Here is a 9,825-nt window from a genome sequence, read left to right as displayed (position 1 = left end):
CTTCTCTTTTGCTGTATTTCTTTTATGTTAGTTTTAAGAAGTTATTGCAATGTTTGATCAGTTCTACTTTTTGGGCATTTTGAGTGTCATGAAATTACATCATTTTGCGTGACATAGCATCTTCATCCTTCTCGTCCGTGGAGGCTACCCACGATTGTCAGATATCTCCTACCCACAAATCCCTGCGGACTTGCCGCATAATTAATTTGTTTCATCCACTCTCACCTCCATGCTTTCAAGCCATAAGGGGAGCAGTTACAGTTTTGACAAAAAAAAATACAGTATGATCAAAACAAGTTCTTTCTCCTAGCAGAAACGTCAAACCACTCCAACCAATTCAACGTTCATCGTTTTAAGAGGTAAGTTTACTTTAACATTGTTAAGTTCATATAAATTCAATATTTCGAGTACCATATAACAAATATTTATCTTCCGTGTTCTTAACTTGTCGCAATATTTGCTCTCTTCTTATCGCCGTCTGCCGAACTCATAGTGTTTGAAGTTTGACGTCTGACGGTTTCAAAGAGAATATCAACGTTGAATTGTATTTTCATCAGTTTTTTGGCCCTGTAAAATGTCTCGGGCCCAACAAAATCTTCAACTCATTCCGCACATCATGCAAAATGACGAAAAGGCACACGTGTCGGATAACGTAGGAAAACGCCACACTTTAGCGAGGTTTTTTTGGGCCATATCAAGACTGGCTAATATTTCTGTGGCCGCAAAATCGTCATTTCGTGTTCAGCATGAGTTGAATGGGTTGGTATGAAAATATTTCTTGATGTTTTCGTGGACTAAACTTTTAATTATTGAGCGAGAATTTGTAAAAAAAATTAACGTAAAAAGAATAGGTCCTTCGTATTGGAGAGTCACTCTCCAGGAAGGGTTAAAAACTCGCAATTCTTTTTATTTTTTAAAGTCTCCAACATCGAAATACATGTGGCATTGTAACTTGATATAACAAAAGGCTCTACCTTCGTCTGTCAGTGGTAGTTTCTAGGCATCTATATTTCGCTTTTCAAAGACTTCAAATGTCTGAAAAATGACAGCCTCTTTGAAAACTGTCAGGCAAGCCATTTTTTCAAGAATATATTATTGTCCATTACTTGACCATGAGACCAACTGTCGATTAACTTTCCATTTTATTTGTCGACGTTTTCTGAAAAGGCGTCTTGCGCCTTGATCAAAGAGAGTTTTGTGGTATATGATACCCTAATTTATAAGAGTTTGCTTTCTGAAATTCGATAACTTTGCACGAAACCGGCTCTGACATGATGGAAACTTAAGTCAAACAAAACTTACCACTATGACGATATGACGAAATGGATTCTGGAAATGAGGATAATGGTTGTAATATTTGAAAGGAGTAAAAAAGATTGTTTTTTTCAAACGGCTCACTTGCCATAGCGTGACATACTTCGTGATTCGTCGAGGAGCAGTCACTTTCAGAACACGGAAATTGACAAAGCAACTTGGATTCGGTCAAATATTTATTTAATCCAAGATGACATGTATGTGAAAGGAAGTCTTTAAATAATCGCCTTGAGAGTGAAAAATCCTTGAGAAAGTGGAAAGATGGAGAAAATTGTTCGAGAAAGGTTACAATTAAACTCTCCCTTAATGACGTTGGCATCTTCAAAAAAAATCACCGATCTGACGACTTTAAAACTACTAAAACTTCAATCAAATTCCAATGTGGTTATTTTCGAAAAGTGACATAAGGCGCTGGCGTCCTCCCTCACTCTTAACAGCCATAGCGAATTGATGAGGTAGAGAGCTCAGTAAGTAGGAAAAAAAAAACGATCGCTTGAGAGGCGAGTTATTACTTCGCTCATTTGATGTTTTCACTTAATTATCAAAATAGATAAAAATCCCTTTTGGCTATTATCTCAAAAGAAACTGGATCCTTGTGGCATCTTGAAAACACAGTTTCGGTTCGGACAAAGCGACGCCAACTGGCGGGAGAATTTTCCTCTTAGACGCTTTATTAGCCGCGGAAATCGCCAAACACGGAAGAAACCTGCATGCGTGTTGCCGTTAAAACTTAATTTCACGAATTGCGCTATTATTAGTACGAAACAATTAATTTGGTTTTAAAGAATAACTAACAAAGCCTTGTTTTCTTTGGTTTTGCTGTTCAAAAGAACGATGAAGGAAAGATACCCGTGTGGGTTACAAACTGCTAATTTAATACAAACCGGTCGATAGCAGAGAAGGAGCCGCCCCATTAGCCTGTACAGATTTTATATCAAGACCGAGAAAATTTAGTGTTTTCCCTTACCGATAAAGTACCGGTAGTAACGTTGAAATGAGTTTATCTGCATTCAGATATTTATGTATTTGAGTCTTCAATTTTGTTAAAGAAAGATATCAAATGAACCTGTACTTATATTACTGCCATTCGCAGATCTCTTTTCATACGCCAGTGCTAAATAAAGCATTCGATTTTTCTATGGAAACTGAAAATTAGAAATCTTTTTTACACATGCGATTGATTTAGAAACGGAACGCAACGAAAGACGCTCAGTGGATTTTGAGATTTTTAAGTTTGCAATATATTTGCGGACGACCCTTCGTTGTAGGAGTAAAGATGACACAACAACAAGTAGGCATAGCATGTTTACTGCACTTGAATACAGGATATTACTTTTAACTTTGTTTGCCGTTAAATTACCACTCGCACTTAATTTAAGTCGCCTTGTCTTTGAAGGTAATTATCTGTTGTGCGGGAACAGAAACTAGAGGACTTGCCAAAAGGAAATCTAATTGACAAACTTCAAATCAAGTATTATATTCTTGGATTGATGTAAATTAAAAACACGCTTTCATTTCACCTTTTTCCGTAAAAAGACTGCAAAGGTTATTTGTTTATTTGTTGCGAAAATATAGCCGCCAGGAATAATTGACTTGGGCCGGTGAACCAGATACTCTATGTCCACAACTTGAAAGAATTATAAACGTATAAATTAAATAAATCTGCCCACACCCTTGGGCAAAAATGTGGTGTTTAGGAATTCTTTGGTTTCTAACCAAAGCAAACATTCTTCGTTTTCTCAAAAGGCGTATGAAATACGCGTATCTTACATACTACTTCCCAGATCCCTTTCCGACCAGAAGTTTAAAAATGGCGTCGAATTTCAGGACGCATGTGTTAAACGGGGACTGTCATGCTAAATTTATTGTTTTTAGGTCAAAACTGGGTAAAAATCTAAATTAGTACTCTAGCTCATACGTATCATACGTATAACATTCCTGACAAAAAATCACTGAGATGATACGAAATATAATATGGCACAAAAAGCTATTCGTATTAACTTTTCAGAGCACAACGTCTCCAACTTGAAAAAAACTGGCCAATTTTTTCAAGTTTCAATACAATTCCATCCTCTCCATCCTTGGTTGCAAACAACAAAGAATAGCTTCAGTGCAGAATTGTTACACTTGAAGGGCTGAACTAACTATAATTTTCTAAGAATTGAATTAGGACGAACGGTGGTCTTATGAAGAAGAAGACTAAAATTGAAATTCGTGGTTGTCTGCTTACTGTACGTCCCTTGGAACTTGAGATTTGGTGAAGTTCACGTTGTTCGTTGTTCAGCAATGTTGCATTTATCGAGAACTGGAAAGAACTGAAACAAGAAGCTTATGTTCCTCTCTCCACACAATTCCGTACTAAGTATTTGACTGATACGTCACGCCTTCGCATGAGAAGAAGCCCTTGAAAAATTAACAATGTCGGGCCCGTTTCGTATACTGAAGTTGATTTTTGACTGAAAGTAAGTTTTTCAACATATTGAGTCGGAGCTCGATTGAAAAGAAATGTCTTTCTTTCCAAAAAGAAAGGCGCATGCATTCAAGTAAATCGTTAAAAAGTCAAATATCTAACATCAAGATTTCAGTCGCAAATGATTACACACTGAACTGAAATTAACAAATTGCTTTAAGATAGGAGTGAAATGAGGATATGCTGTCAAAAACATTTATGGTTAGTGAATATAACAAGGATAGTCAAACAATTTGAGCTCCAATGCAATATTCTCCTGGTTTCTCAAAAGGAAAAGTTTAATATTCAAGAAAAATAAGATTGATGCAATTCTGTGAACGCCTGTTTGATCTAAAATCAATTATCAGTCTCCGATTTGTTTACTTTGCGAAGCGTTGCTCATTGTTATCAAGGATTACTCCTTATTTATATTTTCCACAGTTCCCTGATAATCATATGTTTTAACAACTTGTGTTTTTCGATTTCATATTTACCATAACAGCTTTTCTCTCTCACAATATTGACTTTCAAAAAACAAATAACGGCTTTTCTGGTGGATATACAAATTTTATGGGAGAGTAATTAAGGGGAGAATATTGCTGTGGAAAGAGAAAATTAGCAGCAGGTTGAGTTTTAAATTAAATTTCTCGCCAAGAATAGCCGTCACTTGCGGTTGTACCTGAACGAATCGATGAAATGTTATTGGACTGTGCGTTTGTCTTGTAATATGTCAAATGTTGGAAGTAGATGACAAAAAAAAAAAAGCTTCTTTCAATTTTAAAGCTTCAAGGCAGAATTTCGTGTTTATGAACCTGTCACCCGTCACTTTAGCGAGTAATAATACGTTTTGGTTGACAATTTGCAACCAGCTTCTTTACCCGCAGCGTGCAATGAGAACATAATTTGTCGTGGCGTTCGTGAGTCCTCTCCAACTACAAGGGCAGATGGAGTACATGAAGATTATGTCAGGTTACTGGTCAACTTTTAAATATTGAACGGTGATTAAAATCGCCTATCTTTTGTTTTTCTGCTCCATCCATCTCATTGGCCCTGTCGGCAGGAAGGAAATTAAAATTGTGTCAAGTTTCTCGATTCCAAGTCAAACACACGAGAGGCAGGATTCTTATGATTCTGTCCACTTGTTAAGGGAAGGTGGCACATCTTCGACCTGTTTAGTCGGATTTTGGAGCCTTGCTGAATCTGTTACAGTTCATCGCCTCGGTTATCTCATAACAAAAGAACATACAATTAAGTGGGAGAGGACTGGTGTGGCGCTTTTAGCTTGAGAGGGTTCAGCTGAAACCTGTCTTGACGAGTTCTTGTGTTGCGCTCATCCACAGACGTCTCTCAGCTCTACTTTAATTGCAAAAGGTTAGTTTGTCTGTTTGTACCTTGGCAAAAAATTAGTTACTAAACCGTCTGCAGAGATCACGTGGTCAAACCTACTTAATGAAATAGCATCTTTTGAGAGTGCACCTGGGACGAGCTATTTTCAGCAGACATTCAGTGACGGGCGTATTGACAGCCTGAACGGACACAGTCAATGAATTACTTGCTGAACATCGTAAGTTCAAATCGTTCTTTACGTCGATGAAATTGTTTGTTGTGTGTTTTAAACTGGCAAATATTTACCTAACATCAAACAAAGCATTGTCAAGATCTAAGCGCCATGTTGATTAACGGGGACAGATGTTGAAATCGTCGGTAATCTAGACGTAAATATTTATTCTTGGGACTCTTGAACTTGTCGTTCTTTTATAGAATTTAAACATGATGTTTGCTTAAGTCGACCAATGTAATTTCTTAAACTGATGCACTGCTGAGGCCATTCACTCGCATGGTGACAGTTTCACTGAATTTTGATTCTGCGAATGTAAACACAACGTGTGGCCTTTCAAATCGACGCCACTTCTAGAAGCTAGTTCGTCAATTGGGTTATAAGGAGCACCCTTGGAGTTCCTCGTCCCACTGTCGCAGTTTAAATTGAAGCTTGAAAGCAGCTTTCCTCTACGGTGTTGTTCCTTTTGCTCTTAAAAGGTGATTTCTACTTTTGAGTCTGCGGGTGAAATCCTTTAGTGTGACCATTCAAATGATTGATGATTGCAGAAGCAGTACTTTCCCAGTGGTGCTGTTTATTACGCTGTACAATGAGGTGATTCTAACTTTTGTGTCTGTCTTGCTAAATCATCAATTGTGAAAATTCAATTGAAAGCTACTGAGCAGTACTTTCCTGTAGTGTTCCTCGCTACATCCTACTTTGACTGAGAGATTTTCAATTCACCGGACTTAGGTTTTTCAGTCAGTACGACCCGATTGCTTGTAGGGGGCCGGGTGCTTTTATGTTCCACCATTTTGAGCGTATATTTCAAGGATCTTAACGCAAGAGCGTTGATAGCGAGTTTTGAGCCTTTCAACGGGGCAAAGAGACGAAGAAGACGACCTACCAATCGCTAAACCGATTAATCTGCTCCACTCGACCGCGCAAGAACCTCTCTGTCGAGTCGAGAGAGAGTAATCCAAAGTTTGTGGATCCGTCGATGTGACCACTGGAGAGCAGCGAGTGAGAAACTGAGCGGGTCTGTTTTGTCCTTTATGCAATGGGTACCGGTCATTACCAATGGTATTCTCCAAAAGACCCGAAAGATGAAGACCATGTTTCCGTCGAGGGGTTTAAGGTCTTAGTTAACGACTATTTTGTTGACAGCATGGTGTAACCTAGCGTCAAGAGAGCTCGTTTTCACAAACGAATTGGAAAGAAACCAGAGAAGGTATCAGCACATTCATCCAAATCTTTGTTGTTTAGCAAATAAATTCAACTTTCGTTCCCCGAAAGATGACCCGACCCATTCACTTCGTGGTGGACGTAATCGATGGCCAGAGTTTCTGATGGAAGACCTGTTAAGCCATGTCAAACATAGGCCTGCGAGCCCTCCTGATCGTTTCCGGGCAAAGTTTTTACACAAAGGGTGACTTCCGCTCTTAAAGTCTGACCTCGCCGGTTTTTCAAGTTTGGTTGATTGACTCATTGATTGATTCACTGAATGATTGGATTCAATCGAACTGAATCAATACTTGTACTACCGAGACATGTACGTGAGCCGTTCAAATGCGTAGCGCCAGGCCCAATCTGTGACTCATTATCTTTTCAACGGGAACAACAAACTTGCTCAGGTTGAATTCAGTGAAAAACAGGTCGGAATAGAGTAACAGATGACAGCCCATCACATAGACTCGATCTTACAGAGTATGGGTTGTCTGTATCAAATGTAGAAATCAGGGTCCAGTTAATGGAAGCCCGATTTAGCTAATCCTGGGTGAGTGGAAACTTTTCTTTCAGTCTACAGTATTTATTTTGAGTTTAACGCTTTCTGGTTTCTTCCAGCGTAAAAGGAGGATCTAAAAGATTTTTTTGACGAGCAAAACTCAAACCTTGTACGGTATTTAATCGTGGATTAGTGCTAATCGGCATTTAGGCGACTGTGCCCAGGGCGTTTTCGAATTGTGAGGTTGTGTGTGCGTGTCGGAGCTCAGCATCAGTACTTTCTTGACATGGAAAGTATACCACATGAAAAAAGACAACAAGCTTGAAGACGTTTGGACCAAAGAAGGTGTGACTGGACTGCTCAACTCAAATACTTGGTGCTTGGGTCGTGACTCGTGGCTCGAGGCCACCGGAAAGTTACTCTCTTTTGGCCCTGCCCAGATAAACAAAGGAAATCAGCGAGAAATTGATCCCATATCATATAGGTTCTTGTGTCGCCAAGTTGAGAAGAACTGGTATCTCCACCAATATAGATACAAATAGTGTATGGATTGTGGCAATGCCCTATTGATGACCAAATTTGTGGCCCTGCTTTGCCTCTATTGTGTCAGTCGCCAAATATGTGGTGTCATCTTTGCTGCAGAGACTTTCACTTCCTGCAATGTTATTGCGCATACGTTCTGCGCATCTCGACTGAAATACTCGGGTTTCCTATCGGTGATGCTTAACAATACAGTGATATTTTTGCGCGGTTTAAAACTATCTGGAGAAAGTAGATCTTAGTAAGTACTCTTGGTATCCAAAAAGAAAATTTTTGGAGGTAACCATGCATTTTTGAGAGATAATTAAGCTTTAATTTGAGAAAGAACGCCATACATGGCTTTGTATTTTAAAGCTTTTTACAAATTTTGTTCATGAATTATATTTGAAAAATGCGTGGTTACCCCCAATTTTCTTTTTCGATTTCAATATCACTTGTTAAGATCTACGTTTCCTGCATAATCGCAGACCGGGGCAAAAATACCATTGAATTAGTAGGCACCGTCCTTAAAGGTGTTGAGGAAATCAACTATCAAATTTGTTTGACTGTATCGCTGGTGAAGCCGACCAGACGAGCTAGAGAGACGTCCCCTATAAACCCTGCTACTCAAATAAGGATAAACGGCTTCGTTTACACAACCTAAAACGACAGCGGTTAACAGTCCACCTCTTACTCCTCGTTGCTCTATTTTCAAAATGGCGGAATTCCCTCATGCATCAGCGTCATTTTAACCATAAAAAGAGCTATTCTCCACACGCAACATATCTGACATCACAGTATTCGACTTCATTAAATTTTCGACTTCGGATATTGGGTCTCTAGTTTTCTGATTACATCACTCAATCTCGGTTATCAGCTCATATACGGTATGACCTAATATGGAAACTGATTGCGTCAAATGTCGCCAATATGCAAGATGAAAACTGATTGGCTTTAATTGCCAAGTGTCTGAGCGTTCAGAATTTAATGGAAAATTAATTCAAGTTATTACATTCACGCTTGTTGAATATGAGACTGGTTATAGCCAACTCAGCGCTAGGCGCTTCGTTGGCTGTTTACCTTCCCAAATCCAACGCGCACTTTTGGAATAATTGTTAAATAACCTATAGTTCAGCTCTGACCCCTTTCTGTCTCAGTCTTCAAAATGGCAGATGTTAAGGGTGACAGAGGATGTTCAATTTCGAGACCAGGAAAGTAATGAAATTTGATTGCCGGTGATGTAAAGTGCTCTAGAGGAGGAAACTGCCTTCACCAGAAACTGGCTATGCCGTGTTTCATTGGCAATGCCGAGAGCTTGTTACTGACAGCATAATGTCTTGGAATGTGACGTTTTGTTTTTGGGCAGTGAAGAAGACGAAGAGAGAATTATAGTAATTTACTCAATGAAATTCTCCTCTGCAGGAGACATTTTTGGACTATTTGAGAAAGCTATAAACGTTCACTTTGGTTAATTACACCGGCCGTTGTCGTTCTGTCAAGGCCGTGACATAGCCAATTGAACAAACTCTTAAAATTTAAACCTGCATGTTCGTTCAATTTCTTCAATTCGGACGCCTTTGGGAAGAATTTTTTCCAATGGCTTACTGCGCAGACTCAAAAAGTAGCGCTACACTGCGCAGACTCAAAAATAGCTGACTCTGCAATTTTAAGCTTTTGGTTTCCGTAATCGGAATCATCAGCTATCAGTCAAAATTGCAAGATTGTAAAGCGGCCATTTTCACGGCCATTTTTCCATATACTTACTTAAACACAGCTATTGGCTAATAAGAGTGTGCGCACTATATCCTAATTATTTTATAACATGTAATTAATAACTTTTTATATAGAGTTGAAGGAAAAACAATGATCAATGAAAAGCAAAGGAGACCAACTAAATATAGCAATATTAATTTCCTCTAGACGTTCATAACAGCTACCAACTTTTCCCATTTTTTTAATGAGTAGAAAGTTTCTTTTTCTCCCTCGCAATATGGAGTTCGATGTTATAAACACGTCCAATCCTGGCAAAAAAAACCTCTCAACGAGAGGTAAAAATTGGAAACAGAAATACTCGTTAAAACACCTTTAAAATATGTGACTTACAGCAATAGGTTATTTTAAAGCTCTCAGAAATCAATTAGAACCCATAAAAAAACATGCAAATCCTTTTTAAAGATTCTCGCACCTTTTTCTTGTATTGTCTATTATTATTTTCGGTTACTAGGATATTTTCATGTCGTTGTATCATCGATATTGGGCCTTGCATATCTAGTAATTACG

The 9,825-nt window shown here is 38.6% G+C and overlaps 1 protein-coding gene across 1 annotated transcript in view; it reads left to right on the top strand.

Moving 5' to 3' along the window:
* The first annotated feature begins 341 nt into the window (after positions 1–341).
* Positions 342–9,825, top strand: part of LOC137985152 (forkhead box protein A2-A-like) — a 29,848-nt gene continuing 20,364 nt past the window's right edge. Inside the window, exon 1 of the mRNA XM_068832654.1 lies at positions 342–359. The gene's annotated coding sequence lies outside the window, so the exon portion shown is untranslated. The remainder of the gene's footprint in view (positions 360–9,825) is intronic.

The sequence above is a fragment of the Montipora foliosa genome, chromosome 14 (assembly GCF_036669935.1).
Source record: "Montipora foliosa isolate CH-2021 chromosome 14, ASM3666993v2, whole genome shotgun sequence".
Lineage (NCBI taxonomy): Eukaryota > Metazoa > Cnidaria > Anthozoa > Scleractinia > Acroporidae > Montipora > Montipora foliosa.
Note: the sequence above shows the minus strand (reverse complement) of the source record. Positions and strands in the feature narration are given on the sequence as shown.